The sequence below is a fragment of the Ursus arctos genome, unplaced genomic scaffold (assembly GCF_023065955.2).
Source record: "Ursus arctos isolate Adak ecotype North America unplaced genomic scaffold, UrsArc2.0 scaffold_21, whole genome shotgun sequence".
Taxonomy (NCBI): domain Eukaryota; kingdom Metazoa; phylum Chordata; class Mammalia; order Carnivora; family Ursidae; genus Ursus; species Ursus arctos.
In genome coordinates this window covers 16,719,997-16,737,428 of record NW_026622886.1, presented here as the reverse complement: position 1 = coordinate 16,737,428, position 17,432 = coordinate 16,719,997, and the positions used below count along the sequence as shown (strand labels likewise).

Genomic DNA, 17,432 nt, shown 5'->3' with positions numbered 1-17,432 from the left:
TAAAGGTTTCCTTCCCATTTTATATGCCAAGAGACCAACACATACAATGTTTGGTAAGTAATTAGCATCGCTCAGAAGTTCAAAGTTGAAAGCAAGTTGAGAAAATCAAATGGTGTTATTGGCAAAGGACCCATTGGTAGGGTTCTAAGTGCTGTATAGACAGCCATTGTAAATAACTATTAAAAGACCTGAAGTAATGTAGATGGTGTCTAGATGAGGGGACATTGACTGTATTTTGACAGTCCAACATGGGGCTTCTTCAGGGACTTCACCTGTATCAGATACTTTAAAATGTGGTTTGATCCCATGGACCCAGAACGAAATATCATTATTTTGCGGCATCTCTCCTTAATAAATGTCTTTAGCCCATATATTCATCTACATACATGCAAAGTGAGGGTGGGAAAGTAGGCTTACCAAATCCCAGTATTTAAAATCTATGGAGTTTTCACTAAAGCCATTGAGGAGGAAATGGGGCTACCTCTATTGAGCCCCTACTATATTCCAGGTTTTTATTACATAACCTCTACTTGTCACAACTATCTGGAAACTAAACAACACTATTGCTATTTTGTAGAAAGGAAATATGAAGTTAATCATGGTTGGGTTTTTTTTTTTATTTTTGTAAAATTTTATTTATTACGAGAGAGAGAGGGAGAGGGACAAGCAACTCCATGCTGAGCATGGAGCCCGATGTGGGGCTCAGTGTCAGGACCCTGAGATCATGACCTGAACCAACACCAAGAGTCAGATGCTTAACCAGCTGAGCCACCCAGGTGCCCCTGAAGCTAATTGTGCTTAATGAATTTTTCCAGGATTACCCAGATCAGACTTTTAAGTGAGGGTTGCTTTCAAAGACCATATTCTTCCTTTCACAGCACATATGCAAGCTTACTACCTTGAGAGGCTGTACCAACTCGAAATTTAAAAATAATCAGTGGTGTTTATGGTCCACGGTTAGCAAACGCTAAGTCCTGTCCCCCTTTCATCTGAAACTCCTCAGTTCTGTTGATAATTGAGTTGCCAAGCCTGGCATTTCTTTTTTTTTTTTTTTCTAAAGATTTTATTTATTTATTCGACAGGATAGAGACAGCCAGCGAGAGAGGGAACACAAGCAGGGGGAGTGGGAGAGGAAGAAGCAGGCTCATAGTGGAGGAGCCTGATGTGGGGCTCGATCCCATAAGGCCGGGATCACGCCCTGAGCCGAAGGCAGACGCTTAAACACTGTGCCACCCAGGCGCCCCCAAGCCTGGCATTTCTTATGCCATCTAGGGAAAGATGGAAGATTAGCCAAAGGAGGGAAAGAAACAAGAGAAAGAATATTGGGTCTGTCTACTTAGTGGTTGCTCTTAGAAGAAGTAAAAGGAAGACACTTGTTTTCCTACTGTTTTTTTTGTTTATTTTTCTGTCTAAAATGCAAAAGGGGTAACATGAAGTAAGGGTAAAGAGAGAATATTGATGTAGTGATGATGAAGAAAACAGTGCATAGGAAAGGTGGTTTGGGGGTTGCTTCTCCATCTCCCTGGCCATCCCACCCTTCACTGAATGAGAATATTCTGTTTGGCTTTCAGGCTGAGGTTGTCATGCGAGAAGGGTATATTAATTTCATATTTTCTCATAACTTTCTTTTGAGGATAAGCATTTTGGTTTTCTGCTGTTTATTATTTCAAAGGCATCTATATGCTAATACATCTTATGCTAATTATTTTCATGTTTTCCCCTTAGGTTATGCTTCATATCACCCACCGGGGAGGATCATCTCTCATGAAAACTTTCAAATTTGATTTTGGAAATTATTCAGAAAAATTTAAGCCGTGCTATCTCCCAATGTAGGAGACAATATACTCTGGAGGTTCCTATAATTCAAAGAAAATGGACTGGGATAACATTTGGGTTCTCATGCTACCAAAATCCTCTTGAGGACAGCCAGGTACACTAAGCATTTAACATTGTGACATTGAGATGTTGGAAGAATAATTAAAATAAAAGTCTAATAATGGGTTTTTAGAAATTGCTGAATTATTATGTTTGATCCAGGGATGAGAAAGGAAAGGCTGTTTTCATTCTCTTGGTGTCTGAGGTGTAACTGCTTCTGCTGTAAATACCATATTTTAATTGTCACCATTTCTTAGCATCGCTGCTAGAAAGTTAATTCTAATGATATGAATGCTTGAAGCTGAGTTTTTGCTCACAGGAAGAATCCGGTAAAAGAAGAATTTCATAGCATAAGCTAGCTTGATGTTTCCTTCCAGCTTTTTCTTTACAGAGATTTTTGTTGTTGTTGTACTTTGAGAGTAGATTGCAATTAAAAAAAAAACAACAACAACCCTAAGCAATTAACCAGTTTACCTGTCTTGAAAACGTTTTTTCGGGCATCTTCTTTGGAAGATAACCAAGGCTTAAAAAGTGACTTCTCGACATGAGATACTAAAACTCAGATCACTTTGGAGGATGTTTTACATTTTTCCCTGGGTTAAGAAGTAGGTGCTTTTTGTCCCCGAGCACTTCAGGGGTGCAAAGAAAAGGCCCCCACTTCACACTTCTCTGGATTGTTCTCTGCCTCGCTCTGCACTGATGGAGAGCAAAGAGTCAGAAGCGCTGGGGGTGCATCCTTCAGCTCATTTTGTACCGGCCTCCTCGCCACCTGCTCCTCTCCGCCTCTCAGTAGCCGCTCCTCATTTCATTTCTAGTTCCTAAATGCTGTCGCTCAGAGGACCTCAACAATGGCTTCATTCTGTGAGAGGCACAGCCCAGCTGCTGCTGTTTCTCCTCTTGGCTCCTGGTAATGCCTCTCGAGCTCCAAGACAGCTTTGTCGGTAGGAGCGTCTCCTTTCAGGGTGGGAAGAAAGGTCTCCTCTGAAAGGGAGCCTGACAAGGAAACGAGGCTCTCCTCCAGACAAGAGGGGCTCAGAGGGCACCTACTACAGACAGGTGTAGACAGGTGCCTGGACAGCATGTGCTGGGACTGCCAACCAGCATTTCAACACTTCAGTCGTCACCTCTCCACACGTAGGTAGAATCAGGGCTGGGGATACATTTGGTAAATTGTTAGAATAACGACCGTCAATTAAAGGCACACTAACAGTTTGTTGAAACCTGATACATTCTGTTGCAATAAAAGACCCACAATAGTTTATGTGCTAAGCCTTTGTGACCCATCATTCTTTTCTTCTCATTCTACTTACTGGCCTGGGACTATGACAAAATAGCTACTCATCTTCATCTTCCCTTTTAAAATTGTGTTCAAAGAAGGATTCGTTGAACTAACACATTCAACCTTAATGCAGCCCCAGCTAAGAAGAAACTTTCTCTTCTTGCTCTTCTCTGAACATAATTCAAAGACAATTCAAATAGAAAAGCACCTTGCATGCAATTAGGCTCCAAAATTTATTAGGTGTAGGTGAACCGTGAAGGAGGCTGCTCTGAGCGTCTTCTTCCCTTCAGGTACTGACTTCCATAAGGACAGGAAGGATATCTCTCAGCTGTTAGCCTGTAGCTGTGGAAGCTGGCTGCATTGTGTGGACTGTCAGCCACTGTTTGGTGGGCATGACTCAATCCATTTTAGCAATGAAATTTCGTTCAGCGCAGCTCCAGAAATCCTGTGATCTGTGAGGACCGGCACTCCTGGGTCCTGTAATGCTCAGGGGACATGATTCAAAGCACACAGCTTTGACTAATAAGGACTACACTCAGATAAGCCTGGAGCTGAGTCCCACGTGAATACCTTCTAGTTTTCTGACCCAGATGAATTTCTTGATCTCCTTGAGCCTCATGGCTAATACGTGGAGGGGGGAGAAAATCACATTTATTTTATTTAAGTTAGCTGTGACGATTAACGAGACAATAAATTTGCATGGCGCCCACACCTAGTAAATGCTCAACTAATAGGCACTACTTCCATTATTATTTTTACTAGTGATAGTACTTTTAGGATTGTTATTATCATCATGATTAATGATATTAATGGTTGGGAGAAATGCTCAAAATTTTCCCTCAGGGAGAACTTAGGTAGTGGAAATCAAAAGATGCACACATTAGATGCTTTTTCTGCTAGTAACACAGGGCCTAGGAAATGAAGATGGGAAAAACTTGTTTTAAGTGTGATTCCCTGGAAGCCTCTGAACCATCACAAAGTATCCATAAACACGTTCTGTGGTTCAATCTACGATGTCGCACAAGGTGAAAAAAAATTTTTTTAAGTCTCCCCAAATTGTACTTCTTGTATCTAACCAATGCCAGATACAGTCAAGTAAGATAGAAAAGAAAAAAACAAAAGTCACTTGGAAGCGAAGTATTTTATCCCCCCTGCCAAGAATTCAGATGCCCAGCTCATGAGCTGGCTTTTCCCCTTGTCTTCGGGATACCCGAGATTATGAAAAGCTGTTTCGTGATTGGCTTCATGGGTTGCTGGTAGTGGTGGCTTGTTGATTACAGGGTCCAGTTTGAAACTCCTGAATCGCATGAGGCGTGGCATGGATCAGAATGAAGGCTTTCTGTAAGAAAAGCCATCTTGCTGGTTGAAAAGCCCTTGTGAGCTGCCAGGCCATCTTCACGGAGCCAGAACATCGTAAGAAAGCATGCAGTTGGGTCTGTAGGCCATTAAAAAGTTTCAGCCTCACTGCTAAACAAGAGTAAATAGTCTTGTGTTTGCCTCCAAAACACATGGCTCCTCACAGACAGAAAAGTCAGATGTTAATTAAACCTTTGCAGGGTTAGAATGGATCATGCCATTATGTATTGAAAGCTCAGTTTTGACTTCTAATTGCATGCCCCCCAAAAAAGACCTGCAAATGTATTTGCTAACAAAGGTTCTTCCTGCTTACAAGCCGCTTTTAAAGTAAAATGACAAATCTTTTTTTCTTTGTATTTGGAACGGTTCTAATCCCCACAGAGCCTTCATTAAAACAATATCTTGAGTATATATTTATATGTTTCAATTACTTATTACTGTTTCCTGTGGCTTTCCCTCTTTCATGAAGCCGTCCCTCAAAGGAAATGCCGACAATAAATTAACATCCTCAGCTTGGTGTATTTTATGGTGTTTCTTTTTAATCATTCACAGTTAAAGTGCAGCATCCTTTACCTTTTAATGCTTAGCATATAGTAGAGGCTAAATAAACAATTAAGAGAGATTGCCTTACTAAAATTACAGCAATACCTTCCTAGATTTTCTTTGCATTCTGTCATTCTTCTGTGAAGTTGGTGTGATTTCTCCTCAAATGGGCAAGATTTGGGATTGTTCACAGTCACAAGTGAGAGAGCAAAATAAGAGAGATTTTCATTTATAAGATTGCCTTTCTCTTATCTAGTGGTCTTGCTTCCCAGACTGTCCGTCTGTCTCTGGAAAGCAAAGTCAATAAAAATGATTAGAGCTGGCATCTCACAAATGTACACCCTTAAACCATGAAGCAGTAATGCTGTGCAGGAAATATTTTTCTGACCTTTTCAAATTGCATCCAACTGTCTCGGGAATTTCTCAGTGACTAGAGGTAATAAGGTTCAATCCGTTTTACTGGCTGGCTTCAAATTTAGTTCCTCTGAATCTCTAACTTATCTGTTCTTTGCATCTTGGCTCTGGCATCCATTCAGCACAGAAATCCACGCATCTAATCTTTTCTCCCATCCCCCACCCCCCAGGTTTTGCTGAAGGATCACACTGTGGAATCTACAACCGTGACAACTCAGCACTTATTGCCCCTTGAAAAACAAAATAGTGGCACGGGAAGGTTAGTGGGCATGTTGTCTTTTCAGAAGCCCTTGTTGAATTTAATTAGCTTGTAGATTTCACCTGTCTTACATCTCAGTTTTCACCTATGCGATTTATGCCTCAGTAATCTTCATTATGTAAAACTTTTTCAACTTAACTATACCACAAGCACTCGGTAGAATATTAAAGAGGGAAAAATATGTGAATTTCTTTTGTGCTAATTGATTTTGATTTTTTTCTTCTGTGAGTCCAAATGCAATGGATACATTCTCCTCCAACACCCCCCACCCCCACCCCCGTAAGGATGGGAGTCATCCAAGTGTGACATGCTAAAAGGCAGCTGGGCAGCCCCATTCTTCACTGTGTTCCCTGAAGGAGAACAGAAAACAGAAGCTGGGGACACTTTTCTTGACCTCATGAAAGTGTTGGATGTCAGGAAGCCTTGACAAGGAGTTAAAAAGCTTGTCTTACTTTTCATATTGAGAGCATCTCCGTGCCGAATGTGATTCTGGGGCGATATCAGTGTTTCCTCATTTGTAGGACACACCAAATTCAACACATACTGTGTCTCGTTGCTCCCATCCATCGCCTTCAGACTGCCTTGTGCAGTGGTGATTAGAATCTTGGCTGGAAGTTCCTGCGGTCAGTGGAGCTCGGAGCCTCTTTCTGGAGCGTCTCTGTTCGCGGGCATATAGCCATCGGCAGGAAGAAATCTTTTTGAAGTTGCCCTTCTAAGAGTCTGTGTTTGCTTGCACAGTAATTGTCAAGTTTGATCATCGTAAGATATTTGGCTTTATAGAAGTGAGATCATTTCAAACAACTCTATTCAGAAAATAGGTTTAGAGGGAAGAGAAGAAGAGCAGGCATTTCTTCCACTCACAGCAATGTATTTTTTTCTTAAAAGAAAGTGAGTATACTTATGCAAAAGTTCATCTTCATAATAGCCTATTTTTTTTTTTCATTTAAAAAAATAATGGACTTGGTGAAAGTTAAAAGGAATTGTGCAAAGTAAGTTTAAGAATATGAGTGTCTTTGGGGCGCCTGGGTGGCTCAGACGGTTAAGTGTCTGACTCTGTCTCAGCTCAGGTCTTGATCTCAGAATCGTGAGTTCAAACCCCATGTTGGGATCCATGCTGGGTGTGGAACCTACTGGAAAAAGAAAAAAAAAAGGATATGAGTATTTTTTGAAGTTGCTATTTTATCTTAGGAAATTCAACCCATCTTGATAATAGATGTTGACCTTGAAAGGGACCACAGTCCTAATGTCCCTTTACAACCCAGGTGTGGTTAGCTGGTATTTTGTTTAGTAAAGACGAGGTATTTGGGCAGTTTTGCAAAATCAGATTTACCCACTATTTGCAATGTGGTGCAGTGTTTTTATCCCCAGCTGGGGCAGAATGAAGACTTCCAGGTGAGGTAATAGAGCATGTCTGTGCCTATTCTTGACAAGTGGTATTCCTGATAGGTTGTTCATGCAGGTGTATGTATGCCTGTGCACGTGTGCTCAACCACGGGTGGGGCTCAACCATGGGTGGAGCATGCAAGGTGTGCTCACTAACTTGAATTTGGGACTGGGAGACAGCAACTCCAAAACCAAATGGATTCTAAGTTGTCCCTGGGGACCTCCTGTCTTAGTGAATTGCAGACTTGGCCATACCCATGAACCCTCTCAGAACAGGGGGTGCCTTGGCCGATGGGTTTGGATTTTTACCCATTTAGCACCTCCTTTTTCCCATTTCTCAGATCTTTCCTACCCTGCAGGACCTGGAGGTAAAACAAAATCAGTGTTCAGCCCTTCTACTGCAAGTGTAAAGTGATTTGAATTTGGTGGAAGAAAGAATGAGGTGGAGCAGGGGTCCATCTGTCACGGGTTATTTTGTTTTGCTGGGTATTCTGAGAGTTTGGGGCATGATTGGAGAATGAAATCAGGAATTTCCAGGTGAAGAGGCACATGGGGAATGAGAACCCTGATTAGCAGTGCTTTGAATACGAATGGTTGTTCCTTTTTGGGTAAGTGCTATTTACTGAGTGTGTCTTAGATAACTCAAAACCCCACACTTTATCTTCCGAGGAGCCCAGTAAGACGGGCCCAACTATTCTCAATTTACCAATTTACCGGGACACAAAGTCATGCTTAAAATGGTTGAAACTGAGTCTGCTTCCAAGTGGTAGGGACACGGTGAAGAGAAGTGTTTTTACGTGAAAAGGAAGGAAATAACTCACTTGTACCCAATGGGCTTTTGACGTTCCCTCTTCCTCTTTCCCCCTCCTCTGTCACCTCCTCCTTTCTCACTTGGCTTCCCCTCCTTTTTCTTTTCTCAAAGAGAGGATCAAAGGAGACGAAATTGTTAAAGCCCCCTCCCACTGCTTCCGGCAACAGGGCACACTTTCTTCTCTCCTTAGCCATAGAGTTGCTTTTGGTAGAGCTGCTTACTTAATGATTTCCAAAGTTCAATAAGGGCCAAGAATTCTGCCTCTAGTGGCTTATATTATCTTCACACAAGGTAATTTTAATTACCCTAAAACAATCGTAACAGACGGCAGAAGATGGTGATTATATGCTGTCCTGACAAGTTCACATTCAGCCCGGCCTGATCTCTCAGCTGAGTTAATGATTTACCAGGAGAAGGACCGGCTTGAGGGGAGCAGAGGCGCAAGATATTTTTGTGAGTAACCCAGCAAAACCGATTTCTACAAATATTATGTTTCTAAATCAGGACTGAACTCCTTCAATTAAGGTCTCTTTTCTTCTTCTATTTGCCTCCCATATCAATATTACAAAAATAAACATCCCTGATTGCCGGAGCCGGCTTGCTATTGTGGCTTAGGCTCAATGGAGACGTCGATGCCCGAGGATTCAATTTCCCTCTTACAGCGATAACTAATATACTCCAATTTGTCTCTCAGTGAAGGGGCTTGGTTATTTACTCTAGGTAAACTGGGCTGCTTCTGTTGCCACAGCATCAAGTAGTCACTGAGACAGAGGCTGGCATCCTGATGGGGCCTCCTTTGTTCCCAGGCATATCAGAAGACAGAAAACAGACTCAAATCTTCAGCAGGGTGGTAGATTCTCAAAAGTTCCACCACCACTGTTCACAGCAAATGTATCTCTTCCGAGAGTGGGTGCTCTCAAAATTTGGACTACATCTCACTTGTAATAAGTATTCCCCTTTAAAAATTTCAAACAGAACTACACAGGAGAGGCCGCGTGGCTTTAGATGGAAAGATGATTTCAAGGTACCTCCCTCTCATCTCTCTCTCTCTCTCTGAAGTCTCTCAAATATGCATGTGATCCCAGCACAGAATTCTTCCACGAAAGCCTTTATTTTGCACAGGTCCCCTTCGATTCCCACTATCATCCTTACTGGAAATAAACTCAAAATAATCTTAACAAGGAGAAATTGTTCCAAAACTATCTACCACACGCAGTTCATCTCCAACACTTTGCTTTCCGTGACTGCCGAAGAAAGGGAGCTGATGGCATCGGCTTTAAATCTGTTGATCCGATAGTGGGCACCTGTGTGCTTCTGTGATATACTGGCAATCTCCACTTACTGTCCACGTTGCAACACTATTTATTTTTCCTTAATTGGAACCCTACTGATAACTCGTGGGATATCTTCCCGTTGGCTGGGCGATATATCCATATAGACATAGAGCGTAGCCACCGTGGTCTATGGTATAGTCAGAAATATCAACATGGGATCGAAATTAAACCAACACCTAGGCTAATGGAGTTTCTAGACTGCCTTTAACATTATTAGGAACTCCCCCATTTTTCTCGGTGTTTATCTTTGGAGTTAAAGCAGTGTCAGCAGAAATTCAAATCGAATACGGTTTATCACAGTGTTTCCTCTTCTGTTTAATTCTTCATCGCAATGCTTCCAGAAGCGAGGGATGACTGATAAAATTACCAACTATCACACGTAATGAACAAGTAAACAAGAAACACAAGAGGTTTGGGCACTCTATGTGGAAATGTTACCCTCTTATTACATCTTCTTCCTTTTTAAGTGAATGAGTATAATAAGATCAGCTTTATGCAAATGCCTGGAAAGCTTAATTTTATTAAAATTACATTAATTAAAATGAAATGAACAAGTAAATCCCCTTTATCTTAACTTTCAGTGCCAAAACAGGATTCGCCACCTTGGACATCAGAGGGCCCCTTCATTGTCTTTATTTGTGGTTACGGCATTTGCTTGTCCCTTGTGCTATTTTTATTTTTGTCACTGGAGTTCATGAAGACTTAATCATCAGCCCTCTAATTTTCCAGAAAAAAAGAAATATGTTGATTTATTGAACTGGCTGCAGAAAGAGGAGAAGTGGAAGAAGAAGAAGATCAATCTGACGTTGTAGGTTAATAGTAGGGAACAAAACACATTCATAATTAGAAGAGAAAAGGACTTTCCTTGTTCATTCCAGTTTATAATAAAAAGCCCCTCGCCAAAGTGTCTTAGAAAATAATGCATTCAGACTGAGTCGAATTACCGCCTAGCAGATTCTATTTATCTGTAGCTTAAAAAGCAGCTGCGTTTTTGTAAAAAGCAATGAATGTGGCAGTCCTACTTAAAGGTAGAAGAAAAAGAACACCCCTTGTTTTGTAATAAGGGGATTTTCAATTTAAAAGAGAGAGCGAGCCTGTTGTGTGAAGTACGGTTATTACATTCACTGTATTCTATCTCACCCACCAGGAGGCTAATAATGAAGGGCTGGGGAAGGAGGCCAGTGCGACGAGGGTTATCTCACAGCCTCAGATGCTGGATAAGTCGAAGGAAGCCGAATCGCTTTTGGATGACATTCAGAAAGGCCGGAGTGATGATTTGGAAGAGAAAAGCCTGCCTATTCTTTTCCAAGGTAAACAGTTCATTTCATCTGTCGGCTGCATGTTTCCGTATAAAAATATGTTTATATAAAGATACCTATAAAGTTTGCCTTTAAAAAAAATCATTTTAGGTGCCTGACTATTCCCCTGGCCCGCCCGTCCGCTGATGAGTTATTAGCAGCCTGCCTTAGACAAAGGATGCGCCGGGGCCCGACCACACCTAAAGCCACGCTTTGAAGGATGTGCCAAGCTCACTTTTAATCATGAGAAAGAAATTACCCACATGGAGTCAGCAGAAAATGAGAAAGTAGAGCTCGTGCTGCGAATAATTCCAGCAAGTGCCAAGGGGCTAGTTGAGGAATGGCTTCATGAAGCGAATATCTTTAGCTTGTACTTAGGGTTTGGTTAGCGTGTAATCATTTCCTCTTTCAGGAGCGTTGACGATCCTGAGTGTCTTTCCTGACTAAAGAGTGCTCAGAGCATTTGTCAGGACGTTGACAGATTTAATATCGGCCTCATCCTTGTTGTTATTTACTATGACTAATTTTACATTTGCAAATATGCAAAAATCAATTTAGGCAGAGAGGCTCCCCGAGCCGATGGCTGTTGATCGCATACATGTTTCTGTGTCTCGCTGTGAGTGCCTGTCCAGTACTTTCTGTCTCTGTGTACGTATGTGCCCTTGTTCTTGTCATCTCTCCGTTGTGCACGTAGGTTGGGGGGTTTGGCCAAGCCAATGCGTTCTCAGATGTGGTCCCAGGCTTTCATTTGATTTTTGGACCAGGAAAAAAAGGATGTGTCACATCATGATTAATGGTCAATCTGAATTTTCAATTCATATGAAAGGAGAAAGGGGAGGAGGATACGAGCCCAGTGATGAGACTAACCTTTTCCCTTTGGGAAGAGCATGATTCAAATTAAACATCACTTTCAGTGTGAAATTAGTTTGAAGGCTTCTTCCCCCCCCTCCCCTCCCAGTGCCTGGTTTAACTCCTTGGTGCCTTGCTCCTTCAGAGAGGACCCTTCCATCCCGCCGCTGTGCCCAAGTCTGTTCCCAGGAGGCTGTAGTTCCTCTTCTTTTGTCTTATTTTTCTAAAGACCAGGCCCAGGAAACCAAGAAAAGAAATATTGGGTGTTTTGCTATTTTAAAAGAGTCATTATTCACAAGCTACGATTTCCCCCCAAAACATGTTATTTCTTTGTGTCCCAAACTAATGTTTCCAAGAAATAAAAATAAACAAATAAATAAGTAAATATGTAAGTAATGTTCTTCTTTTAAGGATAGTATTGCCAGGGAGGAGGAAGAAAAGGGAAAGCAGGGAATCCTTTCCAAAGACCTTTTGAGGACCCTCTGCTCTATGCCGGTCTCTGCTAGCCCAGTGAGCCACAGGGCAAGAGCAGCAACCAAAAACCCCAGGTTTTCTCTTGATTCTCTAGTTTCCCACATAACTGAGTCACAGAATCGCCATGTCAACCTGAGCAAGTTTGGCTTCAAGCAAGGACATGCCGGGACACTCTGAAACTACCCTTCAGAACATACTGGTCCAAGGACGCAGGCCCAAACTTGTAGAAAGAACCCACTGTCCATGGAAACGCTAGGCAGCTTGCCCATCTGTGCACATTCTCAACGCCACAGTTAGGCATCATCAGGATGCGATGTCCTTTCGATGCTCTTTCTGCAGTAGGGTGGCTAGCCGGGAAAGATAGAAAAGGCTAAGAGGCTGGTTCATCCAGTGTCTTTTCTAAAGGAAGATGTTAGGGCTTTTTAATTCCTTCCCTACCGGAAGAGAGGTGTGGCAGGGGCGGGGAGCCTGCTGGGAATGGCCTACGGCGGGGGAGGGGAGGCAGCTGGAGTGGGCTGCTGGCAGGGAGGGGAGGCAGCTGGGTGGGTGAGGTAGAGGAAGGGAGGCAGCTGGGGGCAGAGGTAGAGGTGGAGTGGGGGAGGTGGGAGGTGGAGGCAGAGGAGCAGCTGTGTTTATTTTAATACATATCATTTAACCCTCACCTAAAAACAAATTGGAGAGGTTTGGGAGTGCATTAATCTGGACCCAATTAGCATGTCTTTCTCCTTCAAAAGTGCAACCTGAGATTAATGAATATAAAGTAGAGTTTCAGATGCAGTGCTTAAATCATTTGCATGTTTCATGCATGATAATTGAATTTATGTATGCACTTCCTTTCATTTAACTATTTCCAGTCTCCTCCCTGTGATTCACATAAACCAAGATTTCATTAGAGTAACCTCCAGGTGGAAATAGCTTGCCTAGACCTTAATCCTCATGTGAAACTCAAGTTCTTGTTTCTTTTATTTGAATTTGAATAATACAGTATTTTTTTTTTAAAAAAACAAAGGGCAGTGCTTATTAGTCTGGGGCCCCGTTTTAGGAGTTTGTAAATAGGCATTCCAAGTTTATTTCTGAAAGGCCAGAAAACCCGTGGGAACTTATGGCATTGAGTTATCAGTGGTCACAGAGACTTCGTTTCAGTGTGCTCACTTATGAGTGCATTAATAATTCCAAGAGCAATGTCACTTTAATGCAGCATAAAGAATATTCTTGGGCTCTGGGCCCAAGTCATTTCAATCACTGAGAGCTTTAGTGCACTGTATTGTTTCTGGCATGGATATTGGCTTCTACAGGTGTGGGTGGGGGGGTGGCTTCAGCCTCCGAAGGGGTCTGCAGATGAGCTGTTAGCACTTGTGGTCTCTTAGCGTGCTGTAGGGTTTCTCTCGCTCCCTCGCTTTTTTCTTTTTTGTTATTTAGGTGTAGAAGGCTTAGTGCTGACTTAGTGTAAGCAGGTGCTAAGGTCCCCCCTGTCCACCTGCTCCAGAATGAAAAGTCTGAAAGCTGGCAGTGGGCCATGTAGCAAAGCTTCCTGGGGGAGAAGTTGAAGCAAGAGGCTTGAAAGAAATCCCCTGGTTTCAGTTCGCGTCAGTGATTTGTCTGTCTTCCGTCTTTCCTCCTGTGTTTCCAAGTCCAATGTCAAAGTGATGAGATTTTCTCTAGGAATTCTTCCCAGTGTCCTTTGTTTTCGGTGAACCCGATGGTTGAGTGTTGCCGAGTGTCTCTGGTCTTGTTTCTTGGTCCTTGTAGCTAAGAATGTCGTTGAAGGATAACATCTTGTTAATTTGTGATGTCACAATTTAAGTGTGCTTCCTGTCACTTATGTGTAGTTTAAAATGTTCTTTAATGTAGCATGAAATGATTGGTTAGCTTTGAAATGGTTGTGAAGTCATGTGAAGAAAATAAGTTTTGCATCCGACCAAGATAAATTCACTCTAGTGCTTTATGGCTTTTTATTCCTATGTGATAGTAATAAAGTCTCATGTAGGGATGGAAGCCATGAAATACATTGTGAAAAATCATCAACTAAGAAGGGGCCATCAGGATAGAAAACGTTGCCTGTGCGGCTGTGAACGTGATGGAGCAATGATTTAGCGGTAGCTCTGCTACATGCTTGGTGTTTGAGTTCCTTTATCCTTAGATGTCTGACAGCTAAGGAATCTAGGTTATGAGAGTTGATTCATCTTCGTGATCATCGATTTACATGCACGTTCGGGTTTGCACATTTCCGTTTATCATACATTTTTCTCCGTCTTCGGTTAACCAGTGCGCTCTAGGAGAACTGTTACGAGCCCACCAGTCTGGTAGGCAGCCGTCAGTCCTCCTATGGCTTCTTTCTCCTGTGGTGGTCTCTATTCTGAAACAAAGAAGAAATAGTCAAATCAGACTTGCCCTCTTGGAAAAGTGGTCCAGATTGCTCTACTCCCAAGCTCCAAAAAGGTATCCGTAGCATGGGCTAGATCGACACCTCGTCAGACACATCCATCCGCTAAGCCTTCCGGTTCCGAGTCCAGGTGTAGCTCGGAAAAGAAACACCTGCTGTGAGAGGGCGGGAAGAGGGCTTTCCGGTGGAGCTGGGTTCTCCTCTCTCTGCAACTTCAACTTCAAGCCCTGGGGCAAGTCATTTAACCTCCATGAACCTCCTGTAATACACCTCGCAGGGTTGTTGTAAGGATTAAATGAAGTAATGCATACAGTACCTAGCAAATGATTGAGCGTGTTGGGAAAAAAGCCTATGAGATACTAGTGTTTCTATTTGCCTCCCTTTCTTCCCTCTTCCCTTCCCCTCTCTCCCCATTTCCTGTCTTCCCTTCCCTTCAGACATTGGTCTAAAAACAGTACCTTTGAGAGAGAAAACAGTTCTTCTAGAATGTCTAGTCGTACCTCCTTTCCATATGTGGCTTAAATGCCTCGGTTGGATTCATAGCTTCCTTTTCTTTTCTTTTCTTTTCTTTTTTTTTTTAATGAACTGTTTTAATGTTGATGATTGACCTATTTCACTGTTCTTTTTTTTCTGTATATATATATATATATGTATTTCCTTGAACTGTTTTAATATTGACTGTTGACCTATACTCCTTTTTACTGGTTTTCTGTATTTTTTTCAATGAGAATTCTAATAAAGATTATTTTTGTTATCTTTTGCCTCTCCATTTCCTCCACACAATGGGATTTTAGCTTGTGCTCTGAAAATGTCTGGGCTGCCCCAGTAAGATAAATGCTGCCTTTTCCTCAGAAACTGCCCACTGGCAAGCCTGAGCTGCAGCCTCCCTGCATTTGCATATCAATGTGCTTGGAGAAATTTGTCAGTTCAGTCATAACTTTGACGCTGGTTTAACTTCTAAACAGGGAGAAGTTATCATTTGACTTTATCACTAAAGTCTATCGAATACACGTGAATAAAGAAAAGGACTTGACAAGTACACAAATGCTGAAACTTTAAAAAAATTACAGAATGGTGTCAGTGTAGTGCTGTAAAATATGGAAGATAATGAAAATCAATGACATCATATCTATATCTGGAATTATTTTATTATAATTGAATTTATTTATCTATTTATTGCAATTTATTTATTTATTTGAGAGAGAGAGTGAGTGTACAAGTGGGGGGAGGGGCAAAGGGAGAGAATCTCAAGTAGACTCCCTGCTGAGCAGGGAGCCCTACATGGGGCTCAGTCTTAGGACCCATGAGATCATGACCTGAGCTGAAACCAAGAGTGAGCAGCTTAACACACTGAGCCACCTGGGTGCTCCTATTTATTTATTTATTTATTTATTTATTTTTAGAAAGGCGGGGAGGGGCAAAGGGAGAGAAAAAATCTTAAGCAGGCTCAGTGCCCAGCACAAACCCCGACTCAGAGCTTGATCTCACGACCCTGAGATCATGACCTGAGCCGAAATCAAGAGTCGCATGCTTAACCGACTGAGCCACCCAGGTGCCCCAAATTTGTTCTTTAAACCCCATGCTTACCTCTGTATATCCCAGAATCTAGTAATGTCCCTGATGCTTAGGGACGTGAGGTAAGTATTCAGGTAGTTGTGAATAAATGAGTGGGAAAGGAAAGAAGGAGGTAGATGGAAGGAAATAGAGAAGTAGAGGCCATATCACCTTAAGAAATATATTGTATGGATAGGGAAATAGAAAATAGCCAGCACACATACACAGTTAAAGGTGAACTGCAAGGAGAGTTTAATTCTGTAGTGACTAAACATTACTAAGTCAGTCAAGATAACATGTAATGAATGGTGTATATGAAATTACTATAGGGATCCAGAGCAGAGAAAGTTCCCTAGAATCAGGATAAGAGCCGTGTGAGGATTTAAAAACAGCAGCCAGATTTCCATAGGCAAGGGCCAAGGATTTAAATATTAATTTATCAAGGAATTTATGAAAAGCTCAAGTGAGTGGTTCTTGGAAAATTTTCCATCCTACAAAGTATTCTACCCAGGAGAACATATTTACTTCTAAATATCTTCCCAAGTACCATTAAAAGCAGACAGTAGATTTTAATGGACACACTTGCTTACATTAATTAATCACTGCTGAGTCTCAGTGGGCTGCAATTAGCTATCACCCAAGTGGGATAGGATGAGTCTAAGTTGCCAGCATGCCCGTGATTTCAAGGATGGGCATGTATTCGCTCAGTTTTTCCCCTCCTTTATTTTTGTGTGATTGTAATGAAACTGCAGTACTTGCTGGAACTATGAGGCCACTTGTGCAATAGTGGTTGCTTCTGAGAAGGGCTCAGCATCCCCCAACAGCTCTGGATAGTGAGTCTTCCACTGGCCTTTCCAGCCGGTGTGAAGTGCTATAAATATGTTGGCCAGTGGAACAGAATGCTGCTGGTAAAAAGGGATCTCACCCCACAACTGAGTGAATCCATCTCCGTCTTGCCAGTGGTCACTGCAGAAGCAGGAGACCCAAGCTTTCACCAACAACATCACCTTAATCGATAGAGGATAACGTTCATGGGATCTGGGACTGAGCAGTTTAAGAAAAGCCAAATTGTCCTACACGTCCCAATCCCAAGTGTTGCAGTTGTTGGAACTGTGAGGCCCCCTGAGAAGGTGAAACAGAGTTCAGAATTCTCTCTCATTTCTTGGATGGTCCCAGCTACTCTGAATCCATGGTTCAAATAGCAAAGCCTTATCTTTTTAGTCACAATTTGGACCTCACCAAGGAGGCATGTCCCCTGAGGTGTCTTTACCCGAGTGGGATGGGCTCAGGTGGGCCCACACACCCACTTGCCTGCCTTTATCACCAGAGTCACTCTCCTGTGCATGTAAGGTGAGACTAAGGGGGAGGTCCCACCATCAGCTCTGGGTCACAGTGGGGTCCACACAAGAGAACAGAGCCCCAAACCTCCATGAGCACCACATAATGTGACCCTCTTGGTCAAGAGCTTCAGGTTTCTCATCTCCATTCTGGGACTCAGATCTCCCAAGGGTGACTATGCCAGAAAGGGCTGTCCAGACCCTGTTCTCTAGATTAGACTGCCCTTGGCTTTGAAATGCTGATGGTCAAGGGGTGGAGTGGAATGAGGTTTAAGAACATCTC

At 42.4% G+C, this 17,432-nt stretch overlaps 1 long non-coding RNA gene across 2 annotated transcripts in view; it reads left to right on the top strand.

Moving 5' to 3' along the window:
• The window catches only part of LOC130544476 (uncharacterized), a 66,028-nt gene extending 55,484 nt beyond the window's left edge, over positions 1-10,544 (top strand). For both annotated transcript variants that reach the window (XR_008960764.1, XR_008960763.1), the window contains exons 6-8: positions 1,726-1,930; positions 5,638-5,726; positions 10,402-10,544. This is a non-coding gene — a long non-coding RNA (uncharacterized LOC130544476). The remainder of the gene's footprint in view (positions 1-1,725; positions 1,931-5,637; positions 5,727-10,401) is intronic.
• Positions 10,545-17,432: the final 6,888 nt, after the last annotated feature.